The 13,107-nt window shown below is 39.8% G+C and overlaps 1 long non-coding RNA gene across 2 annotated transcripts in view; it reads right to left on the bottom strand.

Moving 5' to 3' along the window:
* Positions 1 to 12,033, bottom strand: part of LOC107318880 (uncharacterized) — a 98,974-nt gene extending 86,941 nt beyond the window's left edge. Inside the window, exons 1-2 of one of the 2 annotated variants that reach the window (XR_004308544.2) lie at positions 11,917 to 12,033; positions 6,264 to 6,355 (exon numbers count right to left, since the gene is read on the bottom strand). This is a non-coding gene — a long non-coding RNA (uncharacterized LOC107318880). Of the gene's footprint in view, positions 1 to 4,131; positions 4,316 to 6,263; positions 6,356 to 11,916 lie in introns of those variants that run through there. The other variant, XR_001557569.3, reaches the window with a different exon arrangement.
* Between the last annotated feature and the right edge of the window lie 1,074 nt (positions 12,034 to 13,107).

Genomic DNA, 13,107 nt, shown 5'->3' on the forward strand with positions numbered 1-13,107 from the left:
TGATGACATTACAAGATGCTGGTTAATTCTAATTGCCTGATATAAAAATCACAGGAGAGAGGATTTTACAACCTTATTTTAGTAGGTACATTTAGTCATGTTCTGTCTTTGTATGAGGAACACGCAGCATGGCACAGGATCCCTTTTGGCAAACACAAGAAAAGCTTGGGTATCTGGTCTACTACAGAGGAAAGCCTCTCTTTCAAAGAAGTCACCCTATGCTTGGGAAAGCAATGTACTGAAGCTGACTGCTCTGTCAGGAATCTGAATCCCTGAGTCCTGATATTTTACCAGACTTTTGTGCACGCTGATGGTAGACTTCTTCTCATGATACTTCCACCATCTGGAATTCCCCAAACAGGTTTACATGAGTCTGGTTATAACAGAGTTATACCTGGAAATCAAAATCAATCTCATTCTTACATATTAAGTACAAACAAAAGTGTCAGTTACAGGAGTCTGACCACGACTCTTTGCTAGCACTCCAATGTCTGGAGAAAGAAAAAAAGACACTTCTGATCCCATACATTTTCAAAACACCCAAGAAGCTCTGAGATACCAACCAGGCTTCAGACCTGATCTGGAGGCCAGAGGCTCCCCTGCTGGTTTTGTGGATTTGGATCAGAGCCACAAAGAAACAACAATTCTTTCAGCTTGCATTAGAAGACAACCACCATTTGTAGGCAACGTGCGAATATTCTCAGGCTTTACTACACCGAATCCAGTAAAGTTTTACTCCTTACTAAGTTATTGCAATGTTTGAGCTACAAGATTTTAATTAAATATCAGTAAATTCCATATGGCTCCCAGGTGTTCTTCAACCTGCTCCCTGGTCTCCCCTTTTCCCTTCACCAGCAAAAGAAGAAAGGGATCTGGATTTATACATGGAGATGCCCTCCGTTCTGCCTCCATCCTGATATTATTGTATCCAGTGCAGCAGACAAAGGCTGGGACTTCCTGCACAGTATGGGCCCGGCTCTGCTTTCTCGTTATACTGCATTTGCAGATGTTTCCAGGAAATTTGCTTCGGGCAGGTGAAGAAAAGGAGTAAGCTTCTTGGCTTTCTATATATTAATCTCTACTCCCTCTTCCCAGCATCCACATGTAATTCATTCTCCATTCAGCCCCAGGATGTCCATGTTTCAAAACAGCCGTGAAGTCAGTCAGGATTTGATACTAAACCTGATTAGGTTATTTTTAAGGCACGTTTATTGGTTTTCTTTCATTCGGTTCATCTAACCACACGAAGCCTTCAAACAAAGCCAACATTCAGATGTATTGATTTCAAAATCACATCCACTATTTGTTTTGTTTTAAAAGTATTGCGGGGCAAAAGCAAACCTAGTTCACATCCTAATTCACTCATGCTCTACAGCATCTTTACAGAAGGAAAACAAATAAGTTGATTTAGAGATGCTTGCCCATTACAAGGCAACATAAATTGCATCATTTTAGTCTGGCTCTTCATACACCACAGAAAGCCTCCAAACTTTCTCAGTCAGTTTTCTGGTCACTTTTAGCTTCTCCCAACTTCTACATCAAAATCGGGTGGCATTTTTATCACTACATTTAGAACATTCTAAGAAAGTTAAACTAAGAATCACTAAAAAAATATGGAAAAGATCATCTAGTACTACCTGTAATTAAAGATTAAGTGGTAAAGTAGATCTACGTTAAGATTATAATTGCAAGATCAGTTGGTCCTTAAGACTAACAGCCGTCCAAACACCTGTAGATATCACTGGAGAAGTCAAGGAAAGAGGAGTTAAAAAAAAAACAACAAAACATGTAAATGAGAAGAAAACAACTGTTTTAGACTAATTTAGGGCAAAGGAGAAGGGCTAGTGCAACAAAACTGTACAGAATTCAAGTCCAGGAGTATATTTACTCATCTGTAGGGAGAATAAAGTACACAACACTACCCACAAGAACCGTGACAGTAATGCCCACCAATTACTGGGCTGCATTCAACTCTTGTCCTTTACTGTTCTCTTCCACCCTCAGCACGTTCCCTGGGAAGTACTGCGTTTTTCACACATCACACTCCTATATTACCATTCAATACACTGCTCATTCAGCCATTAAAACTTTTTAAGCACATACAGGTAGGTGACAGTAGTCAGGGGAGACAGGAGTCTTTTGGTCTTGTACGCTAGATTTGATACCACACGATTCCCTAAATATGGATATTTGCCATGGCAACAACTACAGCATAGTTTTGCAGAACTCACCTTTTAAGTGGCTTAATGGATATGGTATTCATACCCTTTCTGAAAATTTAGCTTCACTGACACATTAATACAAATATAAACGGAGCAAATATTTGTGTGCTTCTAGGGAATAACAAAGGCACGTTTATCTGATACACACAGAAAAGACATTTTTGAACCTCATTAATACATGAGTAGAAGTCAATGGAGGAAAATGGATCTTGCTAACTAGCTTCTTGGATACCAATAAGCATCTCATTTGCCTTAAACATATCAACCTAGCAACACTATTTATTCAATATAGAATAATCAGTGACATTAGAGAGCCTCGGCATTGCACACAGAGGAATGATTAATCTATTATTCATTCCACAATAAAGACTCTAAGGGATTTACCGTATGAAAAGTGATATTCAGAAAAAGAGACAGTATTTTCTTCCTGACCTGTATGGGAATTTCTGTCCTGTGGGATGAATTCCATTGAATGATATTCAATTATTATTATTTTTAAAGTTTCTTCTCTTTCTGCAAGGAATTAGGCATTTCAAAGGACTAAAGCACTGGTATGTGGCACAGACACGCAGGTTCTGAGTCATCTGCAGGTACATTTGTGGTTAAAAGCAATCCAGTTTATATAAATTCTTACTGCACCCCAGATCCAACAACTTTGGAGAACATCTCCTCATGCTTCAGCATATGCTAACATTACCAGCCCTGAAAACATTCAGCCAATTACCCCCTCAAGGGCTAATAAGCAACTAGATTCTGCACCTGCTTTACATAGTTCAGACACAGCCACTGATTTCCTTCATTAAATGTTAAGTAATTATTAAGAATCATTCTGCTTACTCTGCAGTAACAGAAGTGGCCAAGTTACAAACACTTCACTAATCTAGTCCAGTCATACCCATGAGCAGATGCACAGCTGTGTGCTTAATTGGCGTCAAGGTGGCACCTGAAAAGCAGTTGCTTGAATATAGATTTAAATAACAGACAGGTGACTTCCAAGCCCTACACATGTGTTTGTGGGGACAGATTGAGATTCTGCTCTTTCAAAGACCAAAAGTTTTTTTCAGTCTCTTTCTTTCTTTCAGTAAGTTTCTTCCAAAAAGTTGTGAAATGTTAAAATCAAGCAGAAGTTTTGCCTGAGCATCAAGTGGAAACTACAGAACTGGGATTTAGATCATGAAACTGTCTGAAAGGCAACTTCTTATTTGATTTTGAAATGTAATTGAAAGTAAGAATAATGAAGGTAACTTCAATTACTTTGGAATAGCCTCCTCCTGCTACTTGCAGGGAGTGCAATGATTAACTCGTCTTTAACAGCACTTTATTTTTATCACTAGGAATCACTTTCTAAGAATCACTTGTTTTAGCAAAGGTATTTGTACTAGAGGGAAGGTGCAAGTCTCTTCCCTCACGTCATCAGCTTTCCTGTGCCTTGCCAACAGAAAGTCCAAGAGAAAACCTCAGAGGAAGATTCTTCACACCAGCACAGCAGACAATGAAGACAACAGCAACTACTACCATTCTGGCTAGCATGATGCTAACCTTAGGTTCCACACCACTTCAGCATACCCACAAACATCACTGAACCCAGCAAGAACCAAGGCTTATATTGAAGAACACTTGGGGAACAGTCACAGTTGACACACGCAGACCTCTCAGTACATTTACTTTCATTTCACTGCTCATTTTAGAAGATACAACCGCATGAGCATCCTGATAGAATGGAGAGTGACTCCACTATCTTAAAATGAACTAATATCAGTAATTGCACTCAAAACAATGACAGTTTCTCCTTTCAGAAGCTCTGTATTGTATCACCATAAGGGTTATGGGCTAAGCTCTCCTCCTTGGAGGGGAAAACCTCCAGCCCCATTCCCTTGCACTAAGAACACAATAAGTTTTGGCCTCCTACCTGCTCGGTGCTCTGCTCCGCTGCTTCCCAGAGTGTCCCAACTCCTTGCTGCCTCTGACGAGTGCATTCCCATTCACACACAGCTGCATTACCACATGGGAAGCCTCTCATTACTCCTCATTACTCCCTTCTTCCCCTCTCCTCTACTACAATCACATCACTCAAAATGGCCGCCAGAGCTGCCAGCACAAGCCTGAGGGGCGGGATAATATAACCTTGAGAGTGGTCATGTGGTGGCAATGGAGCCCTCTGATTGGCTGGCCATATGCAGCAGTGCCTCACTCAATGGCGGCATCGCATGGAAGCTGGGAGAGCCAGGCCTGGTCGAATCTCTCTGTTGGGGTGGAATTGTGGAAAAGAGGCTCTAAAACACATAACTGGCCGCTGTGAAAGTTGCAAACTTTAGATCCCAACCCTGAAGGCTGCCCCTCATGTGCCACATGAGAAGGGAGAAGGGCTGCAGCTGCTGGTGGCAGTGGGAGAGCTCATGAGTCGCAAGGGGCCTCCGTGAGTGAGATGGGACCATTTCTATCTCATTGTTTCCACTCAGTAACGATCAATAGGAGCGTAATTACTACTCTTCCTATTTGGCATAGCTAAAAAGGGTAGAGCAGCTTTGTGAACGGTTCTTCCATTGAGTCTGCAGCTCTGCAAAACTACTCCTTTTATCCTCCTTTACATATTTATTACAACTCTTTAGACTGATCCATGCAAACTAAATGAAAGCAACCAATAGAAAGAGGTCGTGCTTGTGCCAGCAATCCCCAGACTGTCAAGCGATCACTGAAGATTGGACAGGTCCTGATGAAATAAATGTTGGCTGCTGACTCTTCCAATTTTGCTACACTCCTCTGTGTCACTGGAGCAGCCTTGTCCAAGATTGAGATATTTGCAAACTGTCATCTTTCATAAATATCTGCCTTGAGTGACACTTTGCCCCCCTCCATTTCCCTTTGAAATGTACCTAGCTGGCACGCAGCCTGTGGGATTTCATTGCCTGTGATAGGTGATTAGCAAAGAGATGATTTCCTCCTCCCTCCCCCCTCTTCCCCTCTGCCAAAGGGCTGAGTGACAGGTCCAAAAGGCGAAAGGCAGACTGGGGAAGCAAAGCTGCCAGAGGCAGGAGTGATGACACTCTGAAAACACTTCATTCATCTTGCCAAATTACAGGCTGGGCTGGGAACTAATGGGGACTGAGAGGGGAGGGGGAATAATCCTTTGCATTTGCCTGGTATGCTTGCAGCTTGAAAACATTGCAAAGCAGCTCCTGATGCTGGAAGGACGCACCCCAAAACCCGTCAGTTTCTTGCTCCGTAATGCTAACAGGCAAACTGCTACCTGGCTCCCGTTGGCAGCTTCATGACGCAGCGTATTAACTGTCTTAGTCATAGATGTCAGATCCCTTAAGCTCTCAGTCTTCCTGCCCAGCCGTTAGTAAAAGGGAAAGAGAGGGAATTTCAAAAAGCAAAATCAAGTAGTAAGCATCTCACACTTGCAGAGCTGGAGCTAACTGCATAGCATGCCTTCTCCTGCTTTTTTTGGTGGGAAACCATGCAGAGGGCAAATGAGGTATTTGTGATTGAGAAGTTACCTGCTCGTCTACTGGGAAGGCTCCAGCCCTGGAACAAGTAATTTGGAAAGCAGCACAGCTGCGAGGCAGTGATTATGCTGGTTCTCTGCAAGCTGTGATGTCTTGTGAACAACAGCTAAAATTAATCGTGTGCTTGGGCAAAATTCTGCACAAAACTTTTTTTCTCCAGCAATAGTGCAGATTTGGCAATGCCAAACACACTGATTTTCCTCCCACCCCCCTCAAAACATAGTATAGAGAATGGCATGACTGGTGGTTTTTAATTTAAGGAATTTTCTCATTTCTTGTTTTGAAGAGGACATGTAGCCTTAATGCAATTACATTTCCTTAAATCACTCAAATGCTTCAGACCTGCCAGTTAACTTTAACCCAAAGTATTTTACCTGAATTCTCAACATTTCCCAAGTTTATACTACCTCCATTTTCAGACTTGACCGTTCTTTCTAACAGGGAGATTACCAACAAAGTGCATCACCCTTTTTCTCCTTGCTTTGCGTGCAACCAGTGTAAGCTTTAATATATCACCGAATCTTAAACTCACTCTTAGAAGTGAAGACGTCAGTTATTTCAGCTGGCACAACTGAAAGTCTCTTCTGTCATCCTGAAGTACTTCAATAGTGACACAAACCACTCCTAAAGAATGAGAAAGAATGATTTTATTTTTGATAATACATGAGCTTTTGGTTATATTTCAAAGGCAGCAAAGCAGATTCAGGTCTCCTCGACACTACCGAAGATGTAATGCACACTCAAATACAGGCTTAATGCTAATAAAATAAAACTCTCATAAGTTATTACATCAGAACCTAAATCCCAAATAAATTCTGATGCCACTTCTCATTTTTACTTGTGTGAATGGAACCTTGGCTAGCCTTTATGTAGTATCATCTGTTGACTGTATGTCCGAGGATATAATGAAAATGAAGATCAGGGCATAATGAAGTGAATTCCTCATGACAAAAACAGACTCTTCCTATACAGGATGGAGTCAACTCTGGACTGGAAAAATATCTAATATGAACTCACCTGATCATCACAGAATCAAAACTGTCAGACATAGCACACACAAGTCACACTGTCTGTTCCAGAACTCCTTGATTTTAGGATATTTACTAGGTACTAATTTGCTAACAGGATTTCTACTGTACAGTGTGTTCTACGTAGCAGAATTAAATACAAGATGTTTAAAACCACTTTAACAGTAGAATTCAAACATAGCATGGTTCTCTATGTATTTTGAACACTAAAGATTTGCAGAACAGAAACTCTGTATGTTCCTCAGATGCTGCCTGCATCTGAAAAGGTATTCAAATCAGCAGGTACTCAACTATGTCAGCTGAAAAATAAATACCAAGACAACAAAATGATTTGATTTTTTACTTATTACATCAGCTCTTGCTTATAAATTGGAAGTGCTAGAAAATGACCATCATTTGGTGTGAGAACAGGAGAGAATCATCAAACATGAAAATAAAGCACGGTAAGGATCAAAGTCAGCCAACCCTTTCTGGAAGATTTCAGTACTAAAGAGTGGGCAAAAAATATGATGCCATTTATTTTGATAAGTTATGTTCTGTCATCACTCAGCAATTTGCAACTTCAAACAGCTAATTGAATATCACATACAGAGTGAGGTAGGCTAAAATAACATCCACAGGCTGCTCCAAAAGTAATGCCTCCTATTTATTTCGATAGAAAGTGTGACAGCTACAAAGAGCACAACAGAGCTATCTGATAAAGCAAATTCTCAGCCACAAAACTCTATTTTTCAGCACGGTCACCACCATTAGCTGTGCATTTTTACCAGCAGTGAACAAGAGAGCCTGCACTTTGTGCTGGTAAAAATCTGCACCAGCGGAGGTGATCCAGTGCTACTGCCTCCACTGCTGACACTCAGTACTCACTGCCTCATTCTGCTGATACCCACTTTTTGATCTCTGTAAACGTTCAGCAAGCATCAGTAAATGTCAACAGGCGTCATTTTTTTCTGCATGGAGGAAATCAGTAACACACCTTTGATTCATAAACACTTCCACATCAGCACCATTTTCTCAGACTACCCATCTGCTGCCATTGGTGGCACACCAACAAAACATGATGAAACAGTGGCATGAAGGTTCAGCCTCTTCTATCAAGCCACCAACATCCGTGTGGAACATCATGGGCCAACATAACAAAATAGGAGACATTACCTTCAGAGCATCCCTCTTATTTTCCCTCTCCACCAGTACAGAGTGAGAAACTCAGAGAGAGTGAAATTAAAATGAGCTCTCAAGGATGGTCTCAAGGACTGAGTTTGTGACAGAGCAGAGCCTAAAACTTGGAGGTCTTTTGTTTCCCTTCAGTAATGTTAACTACATTTTATGTTCTATTTTCCAGTTTAGTTATTTTTCTCTGCAAAATCAAACTAAAAAAGACACTGAAGAATTCCTCCTCCAGGGCTGGAAGCTTTCTCTTGGAAGTAGCTGTGAAATATAAGCCTGAAATCAGCTCAGATGACCTTGCTTGCCATCAGAAGAGCAGTTAAGGTTATTTCTTTCAGCTGAGATACCATTCTGGAGCTGTGGGTGACATTCCCAGTCTGTAGAGGGGAAAAAGGTTAGTGCAAGTGTTAAAGATTTCCCAGTGGTCATCTCCAAGGGATTTCTAAGTGATACACTGTAGGTGGCTCTGCACCAAGCTGATGGGCTGTCTAAGGACTTTAGTAGATGTAGAGCGATATCCAGTCTGGGGTTAGGAAAAAGTAATAATTGCTATACATGTGAGTATGAGACACTGTAACCCATCTGTCCACCTACAGACACATGCACTGTTCACATGACAAGTTAATTGTGCATTAATCAGGATATAATCTCATACTGCTAATGCAAGTTATGATGTAATTTTACCTTTACTACTTACACAGCCGTGGTCATTATTATCAAGTAATAAATTGTATCATTTTAGACTGATGAATAACACTTGTTAATGTATCTACACCTGATTTGTATATTTCACATGGTGACGTAGCAGTGCTCTGGTTTTCTCTTACCTAAGGAAGCCACTATGTAGTTATCTTACATCTCCTCTAAACTCTTCATAACTCTTGAAGAAGAAATGAAAATATTTGATGTTTGATTTCATTACAAAATAAAAATGGGAAGATCTACCAGAGATGGTGATTGGCTTTCATTAGGAAAATAATTCCCTTCCAGTGAGCCCAGCCCCAAGTGGAGGCGCATATACTACAGACAACAAAATCCCAACATACTGACTTGGAACTTAAGGGTCTGCATTTGACCTTTGTAATGTTTGATGCATGAATGTAACGTCTGACAACTAGTTGCACATCCACGCCACCCTACAGAGTGCTCATGGCTCCACTTGTTAAAGTGAGTCACAAACAGGATGGTTCTTGGTAAAAGAGAAATCTGTGTGTTCCATTTACATGTTCATATATTTCCTAGCTTTTGCATCTCATCTCTTCTCATGCCTCTAAATGTTGTGCGAGTGTTAAGGAGCTTTGGCCTGTACAAAAAGCACTGGAGTTGTTTTGCACAAATAAGTGTTTGCAACTTGTGCCTCACAGTTACTATCATTCTCCAAACATGGAAAAGAGGGCTCTGTTTTATTTCCTTAACATTAAAACTCAGTGAAGCTACACTGAGCACATATCACTTCAAAGGGCAGCATTTCTCCAGTCTACAAGGTAGACAACACATGAAAAAGCATAACTTCTTCCTTGTTTAGCACATCATGTTCAAGGTATGGTTACTGAGTATGGAATGGATGCAGCAAGAAGGGTACTATGTTCACAATTCTCTAAGGTACTGATAAGAAAACCTTATCACTTTATTAGTGAATCATAAATGGCAACAGTTCAGATCAAATTTCTCATGTGGCATAAAGATCATAAATGCAGTTCCCAGGGCTACCTCAGCTTTAATAAAATGAAGTCATCCATGTGTTGCTTTGTATTAATATTGCAACTAGTTTTAAACATATATAAGCTATGATTTTTCCTCGAGTATTAAATCAAACTGAATCACAGATTTTTATGAGTGATAAAATGATAATAGACCAGATCTGGTCAGCTAGGATAATAACTTGATTCAGTACTTTGGATGTAAGTGTTTAAGGTTCCCATAATAAAACTGTAATGTTATACCCTAAAGTGTGTTAATAACATTAAGTGATGTAACAGTGAAAGCGAACTGACAGAATGTAATACCCATAGGGCCATCATAATAGAAATAATTTATAATGTAACAGCAATAAAATCTTTAATGTTATCTCAATCCAGTCCTGTCCCCATGTCTGGGGTTTCGTATTACACGTGATTTTTTTTCTATGCATTTAAGTGTTAACATAAAATAATTAAGAAAATGGTTTTCAAAGTGGAAACGCCTTTCAAAGTTGCTGACCTGATAATCATATTATTAACTCTTTCCTTCCTAAAATATTCCCAAGTGGTTGAAAGCTGATATAAAAAGTAGTAAATCTTTTTTTACTTTCAATATGAGATCATTTCTCCTTTTAAAAGCCATTTACAGAAATCAAGGAATACGTAGGTCTCCCTTACTAGTGTAAAGAGAATCTCTTTCTCACCATTCTCACTCAGATACAAACACAAAGTATGTTATGAAAGAGTTCAAACAACCACAGAGTAAACGTCATGTCACTGTGAATGCATAGTGTTCATAAATGGGACTATCAGCTACAGAAAGTGGAAGGCAAAAATAGATTCCATTCCTATGGTGGCAAAACAAAACATGTCACGGAAGAGCCTGATTAGGTATCAGAAAATGTTCTTCATGGTGAAGTGTCATATAGAATCGCAGTATACCCTAGTTGTAAGGGGCTCACAAGAATCATTAGGTACAACTCTATATACATAATATAGGATCAGTCCTTCACTGTTTTGCACCATAAATATCTTCCCTGGCATCTCAATATAGAGTGATTTCCAATATCTCTTAAGAGAGCTTCTTCCAGGAGTGAAAGAGCTTCTTTGCTCTTTGTTCTCATTAAAGTATTTGAAAAGTACTAACTGGACAGATGTGCACAGATCATAAGAGCATACATGTAAAAATATCCAAATGGAAAATAACCTTTATTACTTAAGTCAGGCTTTCTTTGATTCAAGGTACAGGTTTATTCTTTCTTGCTGGCCAAACTGCCTCCTGAGAATATAGACTGTTTAAAGCAGACATCCTGAGGTCTTACTGTAATGTATGCCATGGCTCAGAGGAGAGAAAATAGAATAAATTCAGCATTTGAATTCCCTTACAAACCCATCCAACCCAGGACTAATAACCTGTGTCTTTAAAAAGCACTCCAGCATCAGACATCCAAGATATTTATTGTGCAATTAAGAAAAATTCTCTGACTCTCAGGTTCTCTCTGGATCCACAAGGGAATCCAGAAAAAAATAACTGGAACTGAACAAAGAAGCAGCTTATCATCTTGAAATATGCAGGGTTAATCATCCCCTTGAAAGCAAATGTATTAGGAAAACATTAGATCCTTAGCCCTCTGTGACATAATTACACAGGCTTCTGGTTAAACAGAGGCGCTCATTAAGTGAAACATTTTATTTTAGTTTCTTGTTGGTTGCTGGTATTGTTGGGCTTTCTGCCCGATTCCAGCCAGGCTACCATATGAACAGTGAAAACAGCCAATGTTGTTAATACAATAACAAGAACAACACTTGGCACTTCCATCATTCTCTTGATCCCAACGTCTTAAAGCAATTTACAGATATTACTTGGTTTCACCATGTGACAAAATTGTCAAGCACGTAAGATTGATCACCCTTATTTTATGGATGGATAAAGCTGGGCAGAAAGGTATTCAAGCTGGCATTCTCTGGCTGCTAAAAAGTTAGTGGGGAGATCCAGAAGTCCCGAAAAGAAACCACTTGGAATTACAGTTTTAACCATGACTGAACTTTTTCTTCTCTCCTTAATTGCTGTTGCCCCTTATTGGTTCCCTATAGCAGAAGGCTTGTGCGAAGAATAGTTAACGAGGGTTGCAAATCCTACTAAAAAGAGAATTATAAGCATCAGTTATTATTTGTGTTTTAAGAAAAATTGGTTCCGTTTCACTCCACATAGACCTGCACTGGTTCACGTGAAAGTTAGGTCCAAGGTTTGGTGAGCAAAGACAAAGTTTGCAGTGGAAGAAAAAGATTTAAATGGGGATATATGAGTTACCTTTCACACAGTCATGGTTCCATCCTGGAGCTCATCTTGATACATTTCTCAGTACTGGACAGTAAGGAAATTCAATGGTGATTTGCCAGATTGATGTAGCAAAATACTTGTTTTTCTCCTTAGACTGAAAGAGAGAACATTGATATCTACGTGTTTAATGCATCTTAAGCTGTAAGAAACAAAATCTCATTCAATGCATATAGATACCATCTGAATCCAGATCCCATCAATGCGGATTGTTATCAGCACTGCTGTAAATTATCTGCTGTGGACACACCAGCACCTCCTAATTTGTAAGCTCGGTTACCCTATCCTGGGTACAAAAATAAAAAGATAGCAAGAAAAGCTAATGGAGCTACTACTGGAACAAGCTTTTAGGTGTAGGTGTATGTATTACAAGAGTAAAAGAGGTGGGAATCAGCCTGTCACTTATTCAGCTGGATACGAATGACTAGCTTCAAAAGAAACTCGAAAGTAAAAGATTAAGGGGAAGATGACCATGAACTCTCCTTTCCTAAAGGAAGTTCAAAGCTTCCTGATTTAGGTTCTTATCTCACTATAAAGAGGGCAGCAAGGAAGATAAAAATTTAAAAATAAATGATGTTTAAGAAATTATCCTCATCTGAGTGTCCTCCAATATGTCTGGCCCTCTAAGTGTTAAGTGAATTGTAACTAGATCCTAGAGAGACAGTTGCAACCTGGTTATCAGTGGCAGTAAATGGAAGATAATAGCCCCACTAGAGAGTTATGAAATGGCTTGTCTTTGAGCTGCCAAAGTGTTTAGGCTCTCTTTTATTGTATTCACAGCAGTAATCCGATATGTCCTGACTTCTGTCATCTGTATGTAATGCTTATCAACTCTCTGCCAGTGATTCACCCCCTTGTCAGGGACAATTATTCCTCAAAGTGCTGAGGTTATGACTGAAGCAATATTATGACTAGAAAGAAAATATGAAAGGTGCAGCACATCACAGCAAGCAATCTTGAAACTGACGTCAAAGTGAAGGAGAACATTGTTGATAAAGAAATAAGGCATAACAGGAGTGTTGCACTGTCGCTCCCAAGGCAGTCTGGGGCATCACTAAGGTCATACATACATTTGACTATGGTAATGGAAGATTTTCCCATTATTTTACTGGAGCCACATTGTCATACTTCTCTGGTTAGGTGTTTGTCCATTTCCATTTTAAA

The sequence above is a fragment of the Coturnix japonica genome, chromosome 14, assembly GCF_054131305.1.
Source record: "Coturnix japonica strain WE chromosome 14, WE-NBRP24, whole genome shotgun sequence".
NCBI lineage: Eukaryota > Metazoa > Chordata > Aves > Galliformes > Phasianidae > Coturnix > Coturnix japonica.